We start from the raw sequence: 7,809 nt of genomic DNA, 5'->3' as shown, positions 1-7,809 counted from the left end.
GCCCTGCTTAGATTCAGAGCACAGTTGACTCGGACAGATCATGCTTTCTGTTTCTACTAAGTGGCTTGTCTTGCTTTCGGGAAAAGTTGAGAGCACTCAGAACTTGTAGACCTTAATACAATTTTCTTTATGTTCTCCGAATTCTGAGTACTCTCTCTTGTTGTTTGCATCCTGAGCTCTCAAACCCTCCACAGCTCTCTCAAATTTGAAAATAAAACGGATTGTCCACGGGATGGTGACACCAAGAGGTGCTTTGACTCATGTCAGGGTGCACACAGGGGCTGCTAGTAACCGACTGATGTTGTCTATTTCTCTTCGGGGTTTGGTCTTTTCTTTGTCGACGGTATAGAGCATTCAGAACCTTGGCGCCATGAAACAATTTTGTTTTAAGTTCCCCAAATTCTCAGTGCTCTATCTTGTCGTTTTCATCCTGAGCATCCTAACACTGGTCAGCCCACCCTGAACTGCAAGGGAAAAATTCTGACTTGTTACTGTGGGCAGTGTAAGGGGCTTGAAGCTCTGCTAGGCTGCAGACCGTTGTTGCCTGTCATAGAACCATGCTGTCTATTTCGCTTTAGTGGCTTGTATCTCCTTTGAGGAATTGTAGAGCCTTCAGAACTTGGGCAATATTGTTTACCTCACCAAAGGTCTGAGTGCTCTATGTTGGTGTTTACAACCTGAGATCTCAAATAATTTTGAACCCTCCCAGTGGTAAGGAGAAAAACGGAAACTGTGATTGTAGACAGGATGAGACACTTTCTGTCTTGCTATTATGCAGACCAGAGCTTATCGGAAGATTGGTGCTGTCAATTTCTCATTAGAGGCGTGTCACTTCTATGGGGAAGGATTAAACCCTCATTGCTTGGGGGCCTTAAAACTGTTTTAAAGTCCCCATGTTATGAGTGCTCTGTCTTTTCTTGTTTTTAAATTTATTTATTTGTTCATTCATTTTTATAGAAAACAATGTACAGAGGGGTTACAATTACATGTGCAAGATGATGAGTACATTTTTTTTAAAGTATTGTAACGTTGACTTTGTTTCCCATTCCCACATTTTTCCATCCTCCTCCTTTCCTCCCTCACAGTCCACCCCTCTTCCATACCCCGCGCCACTCACAAACCAATGTTGTAAAGTTCGTTTTGGACATAACGAATTGTACATCGCATTTTTTCTATGGGTCCAACTATATCCCTATTGAAACGAATCGTTTTCCCCCTCCCCTCCACCAATTATACCGACATGAAATACAGTGAAACAGTTGTTATAAAATGGTGGAGAGACTTACAACGTAAAAAAGAAATGATCTTATGAATGTGTCATATACAATCACATGAAAACAAATAAAAAAAACATTCGAATACATATCTTAGGGTTCATTCCATTAACATCACCTTATCTAACTTTCTCTGCTTTACTCAAACTTTCGTTTGCATGCTGAACTCGCTAACACTGGTCAGTTCTCCCAGAATTGGAAGACAAAATTGGACTGGTTCCTGTGGATGGACAGTATAAGTGGCTTTCAGCCAAGCTATTATGCAGACCGGAGAAACCTGGGTTAGAAAGATGCAGTCTACTTGTATTTAGAGGCTTATCTCTCCTTTGAGGAAGATGTAGATCATGGAGAATTTGAGCCCTGAAAAACAATTTTGTTTTAAGGCGCCGAATTTCTGTGTTGCTCTATCTAGTCGTTTGCATCCTGTGCTTCCAAACACTTTTCAGCTCTCCCAGAATTGCAAGGAATGTAATTGGACCTGTTATTGTTGACAGTATGTGGAACAGGATGTAGATTAGGGCTTAGTGAGAAAGTTCAGTGCTGTCCATATATCTTTGGAGGCTTGTCTCTCCATTGGGGAAGGAGTAGAGCATCCTCACTTTGGGACCTTAAATCTGCATTTTTACATTCACCATCAGTGAGTTCCTGACCGGAAAGGCTGTGCATGATGATACACAGCAGGGACCTCACTGCACAACAACAGGAGCTCAGGAAAGCACCATTCATTTGAGAAGTAGTAGGCAGGCTCTGACAGTCCTGTTGCACTGCTACCAATGGAAAGTCTTAAACTTCTTCCTCCACCAAGTCTTCTTCAAATTCCCCCTGTTCATCAGCAGTGGCATCTTGGTACTGCTGGTACTCGGACACCAGGTCGTTGATATTGCTCTCAGCCTCAGTGAACTCCATCTCATCCATGCCTTCTCCCGTATACCAGTGCAAGAATGCCTTGCGCCGGAACATGGCACTGAACTGCTCTGAGGTGCGCTTGAAGGGTGCTTGGATGGCAGTGTTTTGCCGATGAAGGTGGCCGACATCGTGAGGCCACGCGGGGGGATGTCACATACAGCTGTCTTCACATTGTTGGGAATCCAGTCTGCAAAGTAGCTGCTGTTCTTGTTCTGCATTTTGAGCATCTGCTCATCCACCTCCTTCATGGACATGCGGCCTCGGAAGATGGCAGCTGCTGTCAGGTAACAACCATGGCGGGGATCACAGGCGACCATCATGTTCTTGGCGTCAAACATCTGCTGGGTGAGCTCGGGCACTGAGAGAACATGGTACTGCTGGCTGGCCCGGCTGGTCAAGGGTGCAAAGCCAGCCATGAAGAAGTGTAGACGGGGAAGGGCACCATATTCACGGCTAGCTTGCGCAGATCTGCATTCAGCTGGCCAGGGAAGCGCAGGCAGGTGGTGACTCCACTCATGGTGGCTGACACCAGGTGGTTCAGGTCTCCATAGGTGGGTGTGGGCAGCTTCAGGGTGCGAAAGCAGATGTCATACAGGGCCTCATTGTCGATGCAGAAAGTTTCATCTGCATTTTCCACCAACTGGTGGACAGACAAGATCGCATTGTAAGGTTCGACCACGGTGTCTGACACCTTGGGGGAGGGCATGACGCTGAAGGTGTTCATGATGCGGTCTGGATACTCCTCTCGGATCTTGTTGAGAATCAGGGTGCCCATACCTGATCCAGTGCCACCTCCCAGGGAGTGGGCCAGCTGGAAGCCCTGGAGACAGTCACACCTTTCTGACTCCTGCCGTACCACATCCAGCACCGATTCCAACAGCTCGGCCCCCTCCGTGTAGTGGCCTTTTGCCCAGTTATTGCCTGCCCCGCTCTGGCCTATCAGACACAAAGACATGATGAGACACACACTCCAAGAATAATGACTGTGCCAGTCCTATTGTGAAGACAATAGGACTCTTCTGAGCTAACCTTTGCTATTATATTAGATACACTTTGGTGAAATAAAGGAAATGTTTTCAATGTATCTGGGACTCTACAAATCACACAGGTTCTAAAGAAAAGTAAACAGAGTGTGGAGGAAAATACATTTTAACCCAAATCAAGTACTTCTAGAAATGAAGGACCGAGCCTGCCTCAATACTGGAAATGTAGTTACTTTCACAAGAGGGACAGGAGCACAGTGTGGTCAGAGGGAAGCTAAACTGCAAGCACTTGTCTGCACCTTGCTCACACATAGCTGTGCTTTGATTTCCGGTGTCCTGAAGTGGTTCTGTTATTGCCAGGCCTTTAAAATGACCAGCAGTGCTGAAACCTTGTTGGTGGCTTTCTCTACTTGCTGCTCTTTCCCTTCAGAGGCTTCTTTGTCATGGAGGGCTTTCAGAGTTGCACTGATCTGAGCTGTCTGAGTGGCCAGGGGCATGACTCCCGTGGACTGGAATAGGAGGGTTAGGTGAGGACAATATCTAGGTGGATAAAGGCTCAGCCCAGCACTGGAGTGACTGGATGTTAGGACCCATGGACCATGATGACTTACCAAATATGAAGTTGTCTGGCCTAAAGCTCTGGCCAAATGGTCCCGATCTCACTGAGACTAATGTTCCAGGCTCTAGGTCCACCATGATGGCCCGAGGAACATATTTGTTGCCTGTGAGAAAAAGAGTTGACTTAGACCTATACTTGAAAAGGAACTTAGGGGGCAGAGCTTATGATTCTAAGTGACACTCAGCATTCATTACAAAAATTACAGCATTTGAGACATGGAAACAGAAAAGATACCTTGAGCATGAATCCCCATGCAAGAGGCTTCAGCAACTTTAAGGATGTTTGCAGTTGTCTATTTCCATGAATATTCATTCCTTTGCTTTGGGCATGGTGGCTGAAATCTCAGCTACACAGGAGGCAAAGATGAGCATCAGGCTTTGAGTCTAATGCTGCAAAAGAAAGGTGGCAACACCATTTTTTGTGGTTCATCATGGGGCTTGAACTCTGGGCCTGGGCATTGTCCCTCAGCTCTCCAGCTCAAGGCTAGCACTCTATCACTTGAGCCACAACCCCACTTTCAGTTTTCTTATTGGAGATAAGAGTCTCAGGGACTTTTCTGCTCAGGCAAAATTTGAACCATGATTCTCATATCTTAGCCTACTAAGTAGCCAGCATTACAGGAATGAGTCACCCGTGCCTATCAGCAAGAAACTTTCTCTTTTTTGTTAATTTTATTTTATTGTAAAGGTGCTGTATAGAGGAGTTAGTTACATGAGTAAAGAAATGAGAACATTTCTTGTCAAAAATTGTTACCCCCTACTTTGTTGTTCTCCCATTATCCCTTCCCTTCCCCAATTACCTTTCTCAAGAAATGAACCAGGTTCATGCTTATAATCCTAGCTACTCTGGAGGCCGAGATCAGAGGATCACTCTTCAAAGCCAGCTGGGGCAGGAAAAGTCCTTAAGACCCTTATCTCTAATAAACTAACAGAAAACCAGAAATGGCACTGTGGCTCGAGAGGTAGAGCTGCTTGCCTTGAACTGAAGAGTTGAGGGACAGTGCCTAGGCCCAAAGTCCAAGCCACATGACCGACACCCCAACACCAAAAAAAAGCCAGGTATGGCTATTCACCAAGTAGATGTAGGGGAATTCAAGTGTAAGGCTTTCCTGGAGAAAACGTCTATACAATATATATTTCTTGTCTTATAATGTTTCAATAATGGTTATCAAATAGCACACATCCTTGTATTCAAATACTCAGAGCAACCTTGAGCAATGACTTGCAATTTCCCATTTATCCTGATTTGGCCCAAGGGAAAGCAGTTAACATGATGTAAACACCATTTTGAGAATACCCCCTTCCTAAACATTCACATGAAGAAAACTGGCCATCCTGCTGGATATACAGGATCTAATAAAGACACAACCTAAAATTCTGTTCATAGGAGTGACACAATCCAACCCAACCACTCTCAACCAAGGTGAGGACATCCCAAAATATAGATCTATAAAACTCAAATTAAATAGCTTTGTACTTTTCTTTGTACTTGTTCATTGGATTAATACATAGGAAAGCCAATTATCCACGATTCTGTTTGTATAAAATAATGTAGAATGGAAACTCAATATAAAATTAAATGATCTTTACATTGACAGTTGCAAAAACTGAAAATCTACTTTATAGACTTCAATTAGGCTGTTTATGTTAGGAAAGACAATATGAATCATTTAAAAGCAATGTTTACAAATTAGTATTGGGTTTTTCTACATCAAAAGAATGTTTTCTTACTTTAAAAACCTTAAAAATAATTTATTGTTGGCTAAGTATTCATATTCAAAATGCTCAAGACCAGAAATGTTATAGATTTCAGGGTGAGACACTTTATTTATGCTTTGTGATTTGGACTATTCTCATATATATTAGTGACTGAACATCCCTCTTTAAAATTTTTAAAATTTTCTTTTTCAAAATATTGTTTTAGAAATTTAATCTATATTTTAATGAGGCAATGTAACTGGGCTCTGCTTGCTTACGGTGTAATGCTAGCTACTCAAAAATCTGAGATGAGACCTTAGCATCACAGATTGAAGTCAGCTGGGGCAGGAAAGTCTGGGAGACTCATCTCCAAGAAACTACCCAAAACAAAAGAAGCTCATAGTCAGTGCCCAGGCCTTGAGCTTAGGATGATCAGCACACAACCAAATGGCACTGGATTATATTATATTTTATCAATTGTTTTAGAATGCATATTTAGGCAGTCTCATTTTTAATTGCATGAAACGGGCTCACGCCTTTAATCCTAGCTACCCAGAAGGCTGAGATCAGAGAATCACTGTTCAAAGCCAACCAGGGCATAAAAAGCCGGCAAACTCTTATCTCCAATAAAACACCAGAAAACTGGAAGTGGCACGGTGGCTTAAGTGGTAGAGCCGCTTGCTTGAGCTGAAGAGCTGAGCGACATTGCCTAGGCCCAGATTTCAAGCTCCATGACCGGAAAAAAAAATCCAGGTGTGGTTAGTCAGCAAGTAGAGGTAGGGGGAACTCAGGTATAAGGTTTTCCTGGGGTAATTCACATGAGTATACTCAAAAATTAAAACAAAGTATCTGGTGGAGTGGCTCAGTTGGGTACAGCACTTATAAGATCAAGGTCCCAAATTAAAACTACAATACTACCATAAGAAAGGCAGGAACTCCTTCCTTTTCATTAGTATTCCCCTGGGAACTATTTTGCCACGGTATGGGAAACCAAATGGGAGACACTCACCAGTTGCCTCATTGTAATACACCTTGATTCTCTGCAGCTGTAAATGGCTGTCTCCATAGTAGTTGCCAGTGCAATCAATATTATGCTCATCGCTTATCATTTCCCAAAACTGAGATGGAAATAGAAGTGTATTATGACATAGAATATTAACTGTCCAAACAATGCATTTTAAAGTAACTATAAGAAACCCATGTCCTGTTGACACAAATATATTTGTAAAAAATAATTACATTTTCTAAATTAAAAAAAGCACAGAAATGGGTGGTATTTTAGTTTTCTTAATCTCTTTGTTATCTGGCTGAATAGAAGACGTCTGTGTTCTCCTATGAGTATTCCATCTTATGCAGTACCATATTCTGTTTGTATTCTGTGACGAGTAACTGGCCTTACATGGACATGAAATTGCCAAAGCAGTAACTTGAAGACTCAGTAAGAAGGGTCTCCAGAACCCCAAGTGTCCTCAGAGCATACACAACAACCAATGATTTAGAAAACACCCAACTTAAGGGAGCTGAGTTGGGGCATGAAACTCAGAGAAATTTGCATTAAGGTAGAAGACCTGTTCTCAATTATCTGACACTCATCAGTTGACACAAAGGGAATTGTCTGTATCTTTCAGCTCAAAAACACTGCATTCCTTGCATTCATACCAGACCAAATGTGCATTAGTCTATTCCCAGGAAACTAAATACAAAGACTTGAGTCTCAGGTAAGACTAAGACATGCAAGGGATTTGAAACCACCCCAGCCTTGTTTAAAAACCACACCCACCAGGGCCACACAAATTAGGGAAATTGGAGAAGCTATCTGGGGGACTTCATTTGCAGAAGGTTAGGGACCACTATGGAGCCCCACCTACTTCAGCCTAGCCATGACCACCACCACCTCCACATTCCAACCCGTCCTCCTTCTCCTTCCCCTAAATTTGAGACTTGGATCCTAGGCCAGTGCCATGCTCACCATTGCGCCAATCTGGTTGCCACACTGGCCTGCCTGTATGTACACAATCTCCCTCATGGTGCAGGGCTGCAGAGCAGATGGATGTATGTCTTCAGCAGTGGTGCCCAGAGAGGCAAACAAGTAGAGCTGGGAAACAGGAATCTGACACAGTGAACTCAGATCCCCATTTATACCTCTGATTGTTACAGGGGCAGAGGAGGTGGGGCGGACTTGATTATAGGTGGAGCCAGCAGGTGCTCCAACTCAATCGCCCTATTGCTGGGCAATCACAGGGCCCCACCAGTTCCTACCTACCCTGGTATCCAGCTGCCAGCTGCAAGTCCATTAGCACATCTCCCACTCTATTTGGATCATCTGGTCA

General features: G+C 43.5%; 1 pseudogene; it reads right to left on the bottom strand.

The window, feature by feature from the left end:
- Nucleotides 1-2,057: 2,057 nt before the first annotated feature.
- LOC106002802 lies at nucleotides 2,058-7,505 on the bottom strand (annotated as a pseudogene).
- Between the last annotated feature and the right edge of the window lie 304 nt (nucleotides 7,506-7,809).

Source organism: Dipodomys ordii, unplaced genomic scaffold (assembly GCF_000151885.1).
Source record: "Dipodomys ordii isolate 6190 unplaced genomic scaffold, Dord_2.0 Scaffold1000001542, whole genome shotgun sequence".
Classification (NCBI taxonomy): Eukaryota; Metazoa; Chordata; class Mammalia; order Rodentia; family Heteromyidae; genus Dipodomys; species Dipodomys ordii.
This window is presented reverse-complemented; position numbering and strand designations above follow the sequence as displayed.